We start from the raw sequence: 15,195 nt of genomic DNA, 5'->3' as shown, positions 1-15,195 counted from the left end.
TCTCTTTTTAAAGTTTTACTAATCTGCATACTCAAACCAGCAGGCTAGGTTAGGACGGCATTTTCCATCTTGTGATTCGTGACATCATATCCTAAGTGGCTGAATGATACGGGTTTGAGTCCAGACTCTGTTTTAGGCACATGTTCAATGTGATATGGTAGGAACTATATCTTATGTTGACTGATTAGAATCATGAGTCAAAAAAAAAAAAAATCTGGGGCTGGATGGTGGTACAGTGGTAAAATGTGATGCTCTGTGAGGCTGATCCACATGGAGGTTTCTAGGTTCATGTTTAGAGATCTCACCTAGTACACCCATGTGCCTGTGATCTCTGAAACTGGTGGATCATGCCATCAAAACCCTGTTTACAATGCTGTCTCTCTCTCTAGCTGAAAAGCTGTACCCAAAAAGCTAGTGATTAAGACAAGAATCAACCTGGAGAAAGAATTGTGCCACAGAATTCTGTCCTTGACTTTTTCTTGTTCCCAAATATTGTCAATGGCTTACATAGGCAGCAAGGTCCTAAAATGTGAAAATGACAAAAAGTTGAGCAAGAAAATAAATTGGTTATATAAACTAAAATAGATTTGACAAGGTGAAGAGATGGGTCAAGTCAAGCAAATTGAAATTTAACAGAGATAAGTTTAATATCCAAAAAATAAATTTCCTAAGTACAGAATTTTTTTTAATGGTATAACAGCTACCACAAAAGAGCTCTATGGTTGACAATAAATTCAGTATGAACCAAGAATACAGTATAGCTACACAAAACCTGATGCCACCTTTAGGTGCAATAATAGAAATAAGGAATTTCTGCAACAATATAAATAAGGAAAGTATCTCAGATAAGTGAGTCAGTCAGTCTCCCCCTTTATACATATATTTGTTTAGTGTGGAGGGAAGAAAAATAAAGAAGGATGTGGCAGCTATAGTTAAGTATTTTTAAAATATTCTATGGAATGAAAGTCCTACTCTGAAGGACCCACAAAAGTCAAATGAGTATTCATAGTTTCAAGGAAAGCAGATTGTGACTTGGCATGATAATCTATGATATGGGTTTATAAGATTTTTGAGTTCTGTTGGGCAGAGAGACAATACACTGAACAACTGATTGGAGGAATATTGTTCAGAGGATTAAGATGTCAGTGGGAGTTTGGTCTGAATGCCCTGTGAAATCCCCTGAGAACTTGGAGGGAAATTCACAATCTACCATTTGCCTAAAAAGAAAGTGATCCCAAAAGGCTGACCTAGACAATGGGTCACACAGTGGGAGTGCAATACTTTGCAATGCTGGAAACTATATAGAAAATCAGCATTCATTTCCCAGGTCAACTTGTACATGCCAGGCATGCACATATGTGCCCATAATCCTGGTTAGCTAAAAAGCCTGGGAGGAGGATCATGGCATGGTAGTCTGTTGAGGATTCTTGTCCTCTTTCTCCATGAAAGAAAAGAATAAATAAATTTAAACAAAAACTAAAAAGACTTATGTCACTAATTGTTTTAGCAAAATATGAGCTGAAGTTTCATCTGCTACCTATCTACCCTCAAAAATGTATACATACACACAAAAACAACACACACATGATTCTTATCTAGTAAGAATAATCACCAAAGCCTCATTAGTTCAGATTCTACCATTTGAAATCTGTAATAAATTCAGAAGGGAATCAGATCAAAGTTTGCTATCTCTAAGGAAAAAAAAATGTTTGCAAAATAAATTGTTAGTGTAAACAAGATTATGGGAGGAAAGCCTGGCCTTACATCTAAGTCAAGAAACACACCATTAAAAATAATTAGCTTATGATTTCTATAAAAATAAATCTTCCCTATTTCTTAATATTCCATTCTTTACCATAGGTCAGAATGGGACTGAACAGTGCTAAGTTCTTGTTAGCTGCACTTACTCTGAAAATTGTACAATCTTGAAAATAATAAAGTTCCTTCTACTTATAAAAAGTCAGCTTTCGGGAACCAGCAGTTAGTGTAATGGCTATGTCGCTGGACTCCCACGTAGTCGACCGCGGTTCGTGTCCCGGACCCAGTGGCTTAAAACTCACGCCGGGCGCGTGTGCGTGCGTGCCCAAGATCCCGAGAGGAGAATGGAGGAGAAGGGATTGCGGCGTGGCCATCCCCCCTGGGGGGTGATTTCTCGCTTTCTGTCTCTATGTCTCTCTCTGTCTGTCTGGCGAGCGCACGCACCCTACAGTGAAAATCTCTCAAAAAAAAAAAAAAAAAAGCCCAGCTTTTTTTGAACTGGGAATTCCCCAAATTTAAATTAGGTCCTATTAATTCAAGTTATTTGAGGGACTTTTCTAATGATATGTTCTTTGGAATTCTTCTTGAGTACAGGTAAGCAAGAAATTGCCATAGATTGTCAACAGCCAAACACAGTAATTGTCATCAAGAAAGGGATATATGTCGCTGGACTCCCACGTAGTCGACCGCGGTTCGTGTCCCGGACCCAGTGGCTTAAAACTCACGCCGGGCGCGTGTGCGTGCGTGCCCAAGATCCCGAGAGGAGAATGGAGGAGAAGGGATTGCGGCGTGGCCATCCCCCCTGGGGGGTGATTTCTCGCTTTCTGTCTCTATGTCTCTCTCTGTCTGTCTGGCGAGCGCACGCACCCTACAGTGAAAATCTCTCAAAAAAAAAAAAAAAAAGTCAGCTTTCATTTGAACTGGGAATTCCCCAAATTTAAATTAGGTCCTATTAATTCAAGTTATTTGAGGGACTTTTCTAATGATATGTTCTTTGGAATTCTTCTTGAGTACAGGTAAGCAAGAAATTGCCATAGATTGTCAACAGCCAAACACAGTAATTGTCATCAAGAAAGGGATAAAAATGAACACTTATTAAGAACTCCAAGACTGAACTGAAAGGATCCAACAAAAGTCAGAGATTACAGGAACTGTGAGTCAACACATAGGAGGACCTGATCCTGCTAATGCATAACTAGAAGAGCCATGTGGGCATACAACATGTGTAGCTGCACAGAATCCTTGCTCAGAAGGACTGCACACTTAGTTTAATATTCTACTGTTAATGTCTTAAAAGTCTTATATTTTGAACACTGAGCCCTATAGGTAGCATGGGTGCCCCAGAGACTGGCACACAGTAGTGACTGAGATACAAAAGGCCAGCAAGTGAAATGTGTAACACTGCCAAACTCTAAAAATAGCTCCATTTATTAATAAGCAACAATATCCTGTAATCAAGGAACAGTCTGTTGATTAAACTTATAAAGAATTACTTTGCCTTTTTTAATGTATAAGCCAAAGTACTTCACAAATTTGTTCATTGTTTTTCTCTACTGCAGATGTGAACTGCCAACCAGTAGAGCTTGAGTATTCAAAAGTAATCAGCCACCATTTAAAACTCTATCAAAAAGTCATGTATCACTTTTCAGAAGGCACAAATTTTTGGTACATTTTTACTAGACTTACAGGAAGAGTGATAAAGCATATGTGAATTTTAAGACAAAAAAGCAATCTGTTCACTGCACCATTGAAAATTAGAAGTAATGAAGAACCTGTGTAGCACTTGAGGTTTTAGTGTTGTCTGGATTGTGAACTGCCAAAGCCACAAGCGAATGAGGGAATTTTGAGCCTTTGTTCAAAGTATATTCTCCGTGATGTGAACTGTACAGTTCCTTTCACCAGTTAAAAACATATATCTTTATATCTATATTTTCATGACAAAAGGAGTTCCCAAAACTCTATCACAAATAAAATCAAGTATATATTACTATTTTTCTCTACGTTGGTCCCAAATTCATTTCTGAACCCATAAATATAGAAATGAAGCTGAGAGAAAAAACTGAGATGAAGTATCAACTATGAGACTACTGTAGTTTAAATTTAATAAAATTTTCGTCATTTCAGCTCAAATTTAAGCAGAATCTCTGCAGCTCTAGAGAAGGTAATAATACCCTAAATTAATACTTGTTCCAAAGAGAACAAAGGACATTTACATACAACATACAACATCACTATAAAAATCAGGTAAAAAATGTATTATCCTCATTTTAAAGATGGTAGAATTGAGGCACAAAATGGATAGGAGGCTTTCCCAGGATATATCCCTCCCACTCACACGTACACCATATTTGCAAATCATTTCTCTTTCTTAACATGTTTGTATTATTAGAATCTCAGTGCAAGGTTATAATTATGAAATGTATGCCTGTGAAAGATATTACTTACAATGTAATTTCAATTATAAATCATTTTACCTGGGGCTCTATGAGGTACTAAATAATTTTTAACAAATATGCAAATAAGAGCAGATTATATTTTCTAAATCTCATTGTGAAATTACTTTTAAATTTAGCACCAGTTCATATTCCATAGACAAATGAAAACTAATATAGGGACATCCTATGATAGGAGCAGTCCATTAAATGACGTTATGTTTGTATTTCTAAACCTGCCTTGCAAGAACAAATGTTACAATATCTAGAAGGCACCACATACAAATAAGATCCATCATTCACAGAAAGAAACATTTCTTTAACCTATGATTTACAATTCAACTACCTCCCTATCTTAAATCTGAAAATTTCAATTAAATAATTTCAAATGTGTTGCTCAATTTAATACTTCCTGGAACCGCCTTTAACTGGAGTTGTGACGTCTTACGTCATGATGTTGCGTCACCACGTGATGACGCTGTGCCATCACAACACATCATCGCATATTGACACAATGTCATGGCATAATATCATCAAACTAAAGTCATCAGCATTGCCTCAGCCTGGCTCCAGGAAGGGCAAGAGAGATTCACAGCTTTTCTTTGATCTTGTCAACATCTCTGGTCAGTAGAAGAGAACAGCAACTGGACAATTTCTGGGACTCCTAAAATTCCCTAGATCTCCAATTAGGAATATTTAAAATTACAGACTTCAAGGAGATGGTTTACATGAGGATCGTTTTCATGGATTGTTACTTATTTTAACTAAATAACACTTGAATTCCATATGAAAGACAAATATTTACAAATATTAGTTTCTCTCTCGCTCACTCTTTTTTTTTCCTCAGGGCCTAAAATATATAGTAAGTATATAGTATACTTTTGCACTGATTTGGGGCTGGGAAAACTAGTTCTTTTATACCTCATTTCTTGCCCTCATCATCTACCTTCTTTCAATTCTTTTCCTTCTCCCTGGCATCCCTTTTCTACAATATTATGAAACTGCAAGTACCTAAGGGGAGAAGGCAAACACAGTCAGTAGTTTTGACTAGAGACAATGTATCAGGCTGGAGGAGTCCTAAAAGCTGTGAAAGAGGGCCTTTTGCCATCATAGCCTTGGTGACAAGCAGAGTCTCCGTGTTGGCAAGCATTATACACCTGGGCATTTAGATGAGATATTTATCAGAATATCGGAATTAATTTTTGAACTCTTTCAAAAAGATGTAGTTACTACTTCATTAACCATAATGGGTGGTTTGTGGATACTGTCAGTGTGTAACCTATTTAAAATTACAGACTTCAAGGAGATGGTTTACATGAGGATCGTTTTCATGGATTGTTACTTATTTTAACTAAATAACACTTGAATTCCATATGAAAGACAAATATTTACAAATATTAGTTTCTCTCTCGCTCACTCTTTTTTTTTTCCTCAGGGCCTAAAATATATAGTAAGTATATAGTATACTTTTGCACTGATTTGGGGCTGGGAAAACTAGTTCTTTTATACCTCATTTCTTGCCCTCATCATCTACCTTCTTTCAATTCTTTTCCTTCTCCCTGGCATCCCTTTTCTACAATATTATGAAACTGCAAGTACCTAAGGGGAGAAGGCAAACACAGTCAGTAGTTTTGACTAGAGACAATGTATCAGGCTGGAGGAGTCCTAAAAGCTGTGAAAGAGGGCCTTTTGCCATCATAGCCTTGGTGACAAGCAGAGTCTCCGTGTTGGCAAGCATTATACACCTGGGCATTTAGATGAGATATTTATCAGAATATCGGAATTAATTTTTGAACTCTTTCAAAAAGATGTAGTTACTACTTCATTAACCATAATGGGTGGTTTGTGGATACTGTCAGTGTGTAACCTCTTTTTCATTAATTCTGTAGTTAGGTGCCAGGCACTGTACGAGGACTCATATCAAACAGAAGAAAGAATGTCACCTTGAGGAGCTCTCAGAACAAGGGAAACAGGTGAACAACAGATTTCAAAACAATCTGCTAGAGGCACTAATGATGATAAGACAGAGTGTTCTGGGGCCTCGGAAAACAGAATGATCTAAATTTGCCAAGAAGATCCTACACGAAACATAACTTTCTTTGCATTTTGAAAAAAGAATAAGCCAAGGACAAAAAAAAAATCCAGATTTAAATGCAAAAAACTGGACATATGGTAGTCAAAATATTAGACAAAATTCATCTTTTTGTAGATGTTTTCTCAAAATGATCTATTTGTATAAATGCTATTTTGGGGGTACTGACTCACACATTCATATTACCATAATCCTTCATCATAATTACAAACAGCCTCTAGATGACTCCTAGACACATCATATCAATACAACAGAATTGCATGTACAGAAAAATGGATCAGAAAAATCCTTGCTGATGATTCACCTTTTTAAAATAGGCATTGAAGGATATTTGTTTTTTCATATTCTATGATAGAAACACCTCAGCCCAATCAATGGTAAGTGGTTATGTATTCTGACATTCTGCCCCATATGAAAGCCACCGGTAAATATCTTCTACTGCTACCATAATCCTCAAGAGGTGTTTAAAAATGAGACGTGACAAGAGAATAAAAACTCTGAGGGATTTTAGCTCCAAAAGACTTCCCTTCATCTTTCTGAGAATAACATGATGTTCAGAGGCAGGTTATCAAACAAGTTTCTAAAATGTCATTTCTAAGTCAGATATACAAACTATCCTTTTGGAATTCAAGTGAACCAGTATTTAAATAAAAGTTCATGAAATGTTTAATGTATGTTTTTTTTAAACTAGGCTATATACATGTGTGTGTGTATTTTGTACATACACACACACATATATACATATATAGTCATATATATTTATTAACATATATGTTTTATAAAATAATAAAAAAGCAGAATATTAACACCTGGGCTCCCAAAAACATGCAATAAGTAATAATTAGCCAGAGACAGAGAAGGAAAAGGAGGACCGGGGGCGGGGGGGGAGGAATTTCCAAATATCAATTCTTTTCCACATACACAATATGCAAAATTTAACATGACTAATGAAAAACAAGATATAATGAGAAATTTGCTTCAGTAAGCGATATATTTTAGAAAGAAGAATACAGAGAATATAAGGGAAAAGATCTACAGAAAATGGGAACTCAATATTATACAACAGTAGGCTATGGCATTAGCAAACTTAAAATGAGATCCTTGGAGCCAGCAGATGGCAAAGCAGTTACACTGTTGGACTCCCACATTCCCAAATACAGTTCAAGTTCCAGACTCAGTAACTTGGGAATCATCCCAGGTGCGCATGTGTGTTTGCATGTGCCCAAGATCCTGGGACAATCTTTTTGCCACTGATGCATGTGGCAAAAACTTTTTAACTCAATGTATACCTTTCAGAGAAGTCTTTCGTAGCAGAATAACTACAGTTTCCCTCCTGTCCTTACTGATGACTGTTTTATAATTTGGTATTCCACAAATTCGCTTTCTCAGATAAAGACTCACTGTGCAAATACACCTAGGTATATAGTGATAGGGCGGGCCTGGGAGTGGGTGCTAGATGTATATATACAGAACTTGTCTGCCTCCATATGCTATACCTAACTTAGAAACCTAAGACAGGTATGCAAACGTCTGCATTTATTCTTTCTATTCTCATCTCTCTTCTATTTCTTGAGGACTTTACAGTTTCCAATTAATAGTCCACAGAGAGACTTTACATTTTATCTGCATATGAGAATGATTTTCCTTAAATTACTAAATTTAGGAAAAGGGAAGTACAGAAGCGCTTCCCGTAAGCTACTAGAGATTGTGCTAGGTAATTCACATACATTATTTGTGATCTTGAAGAAGATAATGATTATTGGGAACAGCAGTTGGCATAATGGCTATGGCGCTGGACTCTCACGTAGTCGACCGCGGTTCGCGTCCCGGACCTGGTGGCTTAAAACTCAAGCCGGGCACATGTGCTTGCGTGCCCAAGATCTCGAGAGGAGAATGGAGGAGAAGGGATTGCGGCATGGCCATCCCCCCTGGGGGTGATTTCTCGCTTTCTGTCTCTCTGTCTCTCTCTGTCTGTCTGGCGAGCGCATGCGCCCTATAGCAAAAACACTCCATAAAAGAAAAAAAGATAATGATTATTAAGTAATACAAATGACAAAGCTTAGCAGTCTGAATTTACCTGATAGCTTATCAGTTTAAACAATAAATATATTAACATTTTTAAGTATTTCTATGATCCAAGCACTATTACTTTTAAATTAACACAACTGAACTGGCTACATGACACAGCAATAATGCACTGCTCAAACTGAATCCACATGGCTGATCACAGGTTCTGTTCTCTAGATGACCTGTACATGTTAGGGCACTCGTACCCATGATCCTGACTGCCTGGGAAGGAAGCAGGTATCACAATGTGAGACCCCGTTGAAGGCATTCGTTTTTTCCCTATCTCTGTCTCATGAAAGAAGGAAATAAACTTAATCAGAAAAAAAAAATACTAAATTTAAAAATTAAATGAACACAATTTATCATTTTCCAGAAGTTTCTAGACAAGTGAGCACAGATAAGTTACCATTTTAATTAATAATCTCTGACTTTGGGAACGGTTTGGTGGAATATTCAGCCCCAGCTCCTTCCTTCTCTCCCCACATCCTTCCTCCTGCTAAAACTCAGACATTCTACCATAGTTGTGCTGTGTTCCACAGACCCTGCTCTACCATCTAGAATATTCACTGCCTTTCTCTCCTGTCCTTACTGATGACATAGGCTTTATTAGTGCCATCCCAGATTCCACTTGGTTATCTGCAGAGATTCAGGGCTGTAGACGCTCAAGTTGGGGAGGATGTTTTTCCCTATACAGAATGGAAATAAGCTACTGCACTTCCATAGAGGATGTTCTCGCTTTTTCATAATAGAGAAAAAAATTAAAGGTAAAATTAGTAGATCTCATTTTTTTTAAAGTTTACTTATTTATTGAGAGAGAGAAAGCTACTCAACAAGGTCTTTATGACCTGCAATCCACCCCAAGTCTCAGCCAACCTAGATCACAGGCACTCGCATGTGTGCTCAGTGTGCTCAAGGAGGTCCCCAGGACATGAACTCAGGATCTTTCTCATTTGGGTTCAGTTGTATTATCACTGTGCCACCATCTGGCCCAATATTTCAATTTTTTAAGCTATTATTTAATTTTATTTATCATTATTATTTTTAATTTAACCTGAGAGAGAAAGGGAAAGTGAGAAAGCAAGCTACCAAGTCCAGGACTTGAACCTCAATGAGCCATGTGAGAGTCCAATGTTTTAACCACCATGCCATCTATCAATCCCAGATTCCAATTCTTTCTTTTCTTTTCTTTTTTTTTTTTTTTTAAGAAAGAGATTTTTGCTTTAGGGTATATGCACTTGCCAGAGAGACAGAGAGAGACAAAAAAGCAAGAAATCACCCTCCAGGGGGGATGGCCATACCACAATCCCTTATCCTCCATTCTCCTAATTTTGAGTATGTGCATACACATGTCCAGCATGAATTTTAAGCCGCTGGGTCAGGGACTTGAACTGCAGTTGACTACATGGGAGTCCAGCAATGTAACCATTATGTCATCTGTTGATCTCTGGATTTCAATTTTTAAAGCAGTTTGTTGCCCTCCTTCATTTGGATTTTCCTAAATTCCCCACAGAGAAAAAAAAAAGTCTGTACCTTGGGAGTTTGGACGATAAGAGCTGCAAGGGCAAGAAGGTAGGTAGCTAAACTGGTGTGTACAGGATCAGAGAATCCCAGCAAATCTGAAGAGACACAGATGAATAAGACGACACCAGAAGAGGAGCTGCCCTTGATGTAGTATGCGATAGAAAGTCACTGCTATTTACTGAAGGAGGAATGGTACAATGAAGGCAGTATGATGAAAAGACTGGGGGTCAGGGGAAAGAGAGGGTTACAAGAAGTACACCATGACACTGCAGCCTAAAAGCTGAGGTTAGATTGGTGGCAGGGGACACCAAGTGAGTGAAAATATCCAATCAGAGACAGTTTCTGAAGAATACAAGCCAGAACTTGTATACAGATTGTACATAATAAATAATGGAGGGGGAAAAAGGTAATTACAATGGCACAAACTTTAAGTATGAGAGATGAAAAGAATGTTGAGTTGCTAATAGAAATAGGGATGTCAGATGATCATGGTGGTGGAGGTGGTGGCAGAAGAAATTGGTTTAATTTTAGATGTTAGCTATTTGAGATGATAAGTGAATTCTCAAGTGAATTCTCATATTAATTGTGACTTGCCTGGTTCCAGAGCACACTGGAGAAGTAGGGATAGAGACATGGGTACCTATTTCCCAAGAAAGGACTCAGTAGAAGCCTTTCAATGTCTACTAAAAATACGGGCCAAATAAGAAAAACCAATTTATTCATGCATTCAACAACAAAAAATTAACATCTTTCCTTGTTAAAAAATATTCTTCTCTTTCTTATTAAAAAACTGATCTTCAAAAAAAAAAATGATTGAAGTCTCACTACTTTGAAACTTTCAGTGAAAAATTTTGATTTGTTGAGGGACCAGCAGATGGCATAATGTTACATCACTGGACTCCCATGTAGTCCACCAAGTTCAAGACCCAGACCTAGAGGCTTAAAACTCACGCAGGGCACATGTGCTTGCATTCCCAAGATCCTGAGAGGAGAATGGGGAGAAGGGACTGCGGCATTGCCATCACTTCTCGGGGGAGATTTCTTACTTTCCATCTCTCTGTCTCTCTGTGTCTCTCGAAGAGTGCATGTGCCCTATAGCAAAAAATCTCTCTTTAAAAAAAAATCTGTTTTGATTTGTTGAGAGAACAATTACTTCCAAAAAGGGATGATACCTTTAACATTCCAGACTGGAACTCAATGACATTTTTTTTCACAGTGATTCTATTAATTGGTTTCTCTTAATGTTTAATGGTAGCAAAGTCATCAACATTAAAAAACCTTATGTCATTTATCAGCTTCCTCTCCAGAGCCCTGAGAACACCTGATGATTATTTCTATCAAACCGATCATTCACTGAACACATAAACATGAATAATTTAGTAGAGCAATAGATCTATTACTTAATTTAGTGCTAACCTTTTATAATGCTTGTACCTGGGGAGAGGACTAATATCTGTGTCACAGAATAACTTATATCAGGCCTTGGGGTTTGGAGGTAACATTGTGACTCATGGAATACCTAAACACATGTAATTATAAACCACATTATGGGAAAATAGTTCACCTTTGTGTAGCATTTAAGAGTTTACAAAGTACTTTCTCAGACATGATCTTATCTGATGCTCAAATCAACTCTGTGAGAAAGGTATTATTTTATAGGTGAGGACAAGGCTCAGAGAGGCTAAGTGATTTACCTAAAGATGCCTAGCTATCGAGTGATAGAGCTGAGATTCTCCCCCAAAAGTCTGTTGTGCCTCTTGCACCATGCCTCTCTTGTGGTGTGTAATGCCAATGTCAGTAGACTTTTCAAAGCAGGCTCTATCCTTATACCCAGTTCTGACAGCCCATCCATGTGATGGACCTGCTTCTGTCTTTGTTGGCCACCCCACTGCAGTGACTGAGGGTTCTCATGTGAGCCCCTGCCCCAGGAGCATCATAAGCTTCATTTATAGAGTAAAAATGGTTATTCTCACATGAACCAAAATCACATGTGAGCATTTTTGTAATTCTGGAGACCCATCATCCAGCAGCAAAGGAACCCACACATCTGGTAGTAACAGGTGCTGTATCCTCTTTTAATTGATTCCTGCCATGTGACGGTTCATGTAAATAGCACACAGAATTCTACCCAATCAAGAATTACTCTTTATTTGAAATTCTTAAAGGATACTTGCCTTTCTGTAAGCTAATTTAGTGAAAGTTTGTTTTGCCCATTCAATATTTAGCTTGATTTGAGAAAGTATATGAAGTATTTTTATTAGGTTTCTCTCTCTGTCTCTGTCTCTGTCTCTCTCTCATTTAGACTGGCTGTGATGGATAAAAGAAATGCTTTAGTTCTCAATCTACTTTTGAGAGTTCTCATTACACTTAAATGCTCCCCATTTGTTTTCAGGGGTAGTATCCTGTACTAGATTCAAGTAATTAAAACTGTTACTAGATAAAGCTGACATTTCTTTTATATAAAAGTAAACTGAATCCAGTTGATAATAATATGTCAGTGCTCATCTTTAGAGTTATATAAACCATTTTGTTACAGTAAGTTTTATTTTAATCTCATTTGGTATTATTATTTGGATTTTCTACTTACAAATAACAGCACTCCAAGGAACATGTAAAATATCCTTTTAGAGAGCCAGCAGATGTGATAATGGTTATGTCACTGGACTTCCACATGGCTGACAGTGCTTCAATTCCTGGACCTGGTGGCTTGAAACTCATGCCAGGAGCATGTGTGCCCAAGGTCCCAGGAAGAAAATGGAGAAGAGATTGCAGTGTGGCCATCTCTTTTGAGCGGTTATTTCTCACTTTCCCTTTCACTGTCTATGTCTCTGTTTCTGGAAAGTGCACGTGCCTTATGGCAAACACCTCTTTAAAAAAAATCTGTGTTCAAAAAAAAATGTAGAGATTTAATAATCAAACATCACATTATTTAGGGGAACTTGTAGCCAGCATCCCAAATTCAATTAATTTACACACTCAGAGTAAGCTGGGTATTTTAGCAATTTAGTCTAAAGACTCAAACTTAGCAAGATGCAATAAGAGTGCCAGGACTAGTGCTAAGGGGATTTCAGGCATAGTATCCAGTTGGGTTTATAGGGTGATTGAGCATTCTGGGGGGTCTGGGATGGCAAGCTTTTCTGAAACATGGAACTTTTGCTGCTAAAACAAGGTCAGTCACAAACAAACCAAGCTGGTCACTCAAGATTCAGGATGAAGGAATAAGGACACACTTGGAAGAGAACTTGCTCATAGAAACAGGGCAAAAGCTGTCTGGCTAGAGCCAGAACTCAAGGTTAGGGAGCCAGAATGCAAGGTTGGAGACAGAACCAGTAAGGGTCTTGGTGCTACATCATAAGAGTATTCAATTAAAGCTTCTTCTTAACCCCAACTGCAGATAAGATCAGGCCCTGAGCAGGAAACAAGTTTAATCTGCAGTGAGATATAGATGACCACACAACAGAGCATGGGCAATATAAAAATAAACTATCCAGGGACCAGCAGGTGGCATGGTAGTTAAGGTGCTGGACACTCCCACGTGGCCAACTGGGGTTCGAGTCCTGAATCTGGTGGCTTGCTTTCTCACTTCCCCTCTCTCTCTCACTCTCACTCTCTGTCTCTCTCTGATCAAATTAAAAAATAAATGGATTAATAAATAAAAAGAAAATAAATAATTATAATAAATAAATAAATAAATAAATAAAAATAAACTATCCAGAAGACATATCCTTGGCCTGTTTCTTCTCTGTACTCTCTTGTTAGCCTGATCAATCAGCTGTTTTCTTGCTTTCATTATGAACAAGATGCATCGCTTTATCCTTGAACATATGTGGATAGAGCTCCTACTATCACATTGGCATGAAAAGGAAAGATCTCACCTGAATTACAGGACATTGCTGCATCTATTATAGCCAATAACAAAAAATAAAAAAGAGGACCTGCCCATGGCCTACTTGTTAAAGGAGTCAGATCCTACATGGCCAACAGCATGGTTCAAAACCCAGACATGGTGGCTTGAGACATACCCCAGGCATGTGCAATGAATGCCCCAAATCCCAACAGGAGAGAGACATGGAGAGGGATTGCGGCACACCCCACTAAGGGGTGCTATCTCCCTTTCCTGCTTCCTCTCTGTCTGTTTCTAGTGAGCACACATGCCCTCTGGCAAGTTTTTAAATTTAATTAATTTTTTTTAAATAAAATACATCTCTGTACTTGGGGGGGTTTTTGTTTTTGGTTTTTTTTTTTTAAATAGGGGACACAAGAATATGATCTGCTTGGGAGACACATGATCATGACCTGCTGCCAGGGTAGTTATTGTAAGCAGAGGAGAAAACCTCAAAAGAAAGTAGAACTATCAATATTCACCTCTTACCATGGGAAGGTTCCTCTCTCAGAACTAGAGATCACTGATACTTGATATATTGATGAATTTTACTAAAGAAGATGACATTCCTCTACAAATGGAGCAGCAACGTGGTGCTATAATTAAGATCATCCATTTATTCCATTTGTTAAATATATGATATTAACTAATTTTGTAATCTCTCTGAGACAAACTGTCGTATTCTGAAAAATAGGCAGTATAACATAATTTGCAGGGATTTTGCAAGAATTACCTAAAGCAAATATAGAAAGCCATGTCTGACACTAGTAGATGTTCAATAAATGTTAGGAAAAAAGGAAAACTTCCCTTTTTCTCTGTCAGTATCTTCTCTGCAGATGAACAAATAAATCACTGTCAAATTTGGAAAATTGTTCATTATCATCATTTATTACCAATCTCAGTAACAGCATGGAGTGGGAACTAATTCAGTTCATTTTCTTTATCTTTACATTTATCTTATCCTTCCAAATCTAGATCACTTTTTAAAATATCATTCATCAGAATACATGGATCTCTGCTAGAGACACCTTGATATTTATACTTGAAAAGTTCAAAAATGTCATTGACAGTCGATCACCTATTTACTTATATGTGTATCTATCCACCAGCAAGTTTGTTTCCACAAGAATCACTATCTTCAATAAGCCCCATTCTAAGCATTTCATTGTATTGGGTTATCAGAAAATTCATGATGCAGTTTTGCATACAGAAACATAGAAAAATACATCATGACTTTTCTGACAACACAATATTTGATTCTCCTCCAAGTAAAATCATGATTTCCAGGTAGGAAGATAATAAAACAAGAAAAAACAATAACACCAACAAAACCTTTGCAGTTCTGCAGCTGATTTTTACTTAACAAATACAAATTTCAAATGGAAAATGATATAAAGTTCACCACATTTTTAAACAATAATAAAAATGATGAAAATAAGTTC

General features: G+C 37.5%; 1 protein-coding gene and 1 non-coding gene across 2 annotated transcripts in view; both read right to left on the bottom strand.

Annotated features, from left to right (window-relative positions):
• The window catches only part of GRM8 (glutamate metabotropic receptor 8), a 398,612-nt gene that overhangs the window by 166,714 nt on the left and 216,703 nt on the right, over positions 1–15,195 (bottom strand). The window lies entirely within an intron of this gene.
• Positions 4,646–4,705, bottom strand: MIR592 (microRNA mir-592). Its single transcript, NR_129370.1, has one exon. It is a non-coding gene; the product is annotated as a microRNA mir-592 (primary transcript).

The sequence above is a fragment of the Tupaia chinensis genome, unplaced genomic scaffold (genome assembly GCF_000334495.1).
Source record: "Tupaia chinensis unplaced genomic scaffold, TupChi_1.0 Scaffold000192_1, whole genome shotgun sequence".
Lineage (NCBI taxonomy): Eukaryota > Metazoa > Chordata > Mammalia > Scandentia > Tupaiidae > Tupaia > Tupaia belangeri.
The sequence above is the reverse complement of the archived record's forward strand: the minus strand, read 5'-3'. Positions and strand labels throughout refer to the sequence as shown.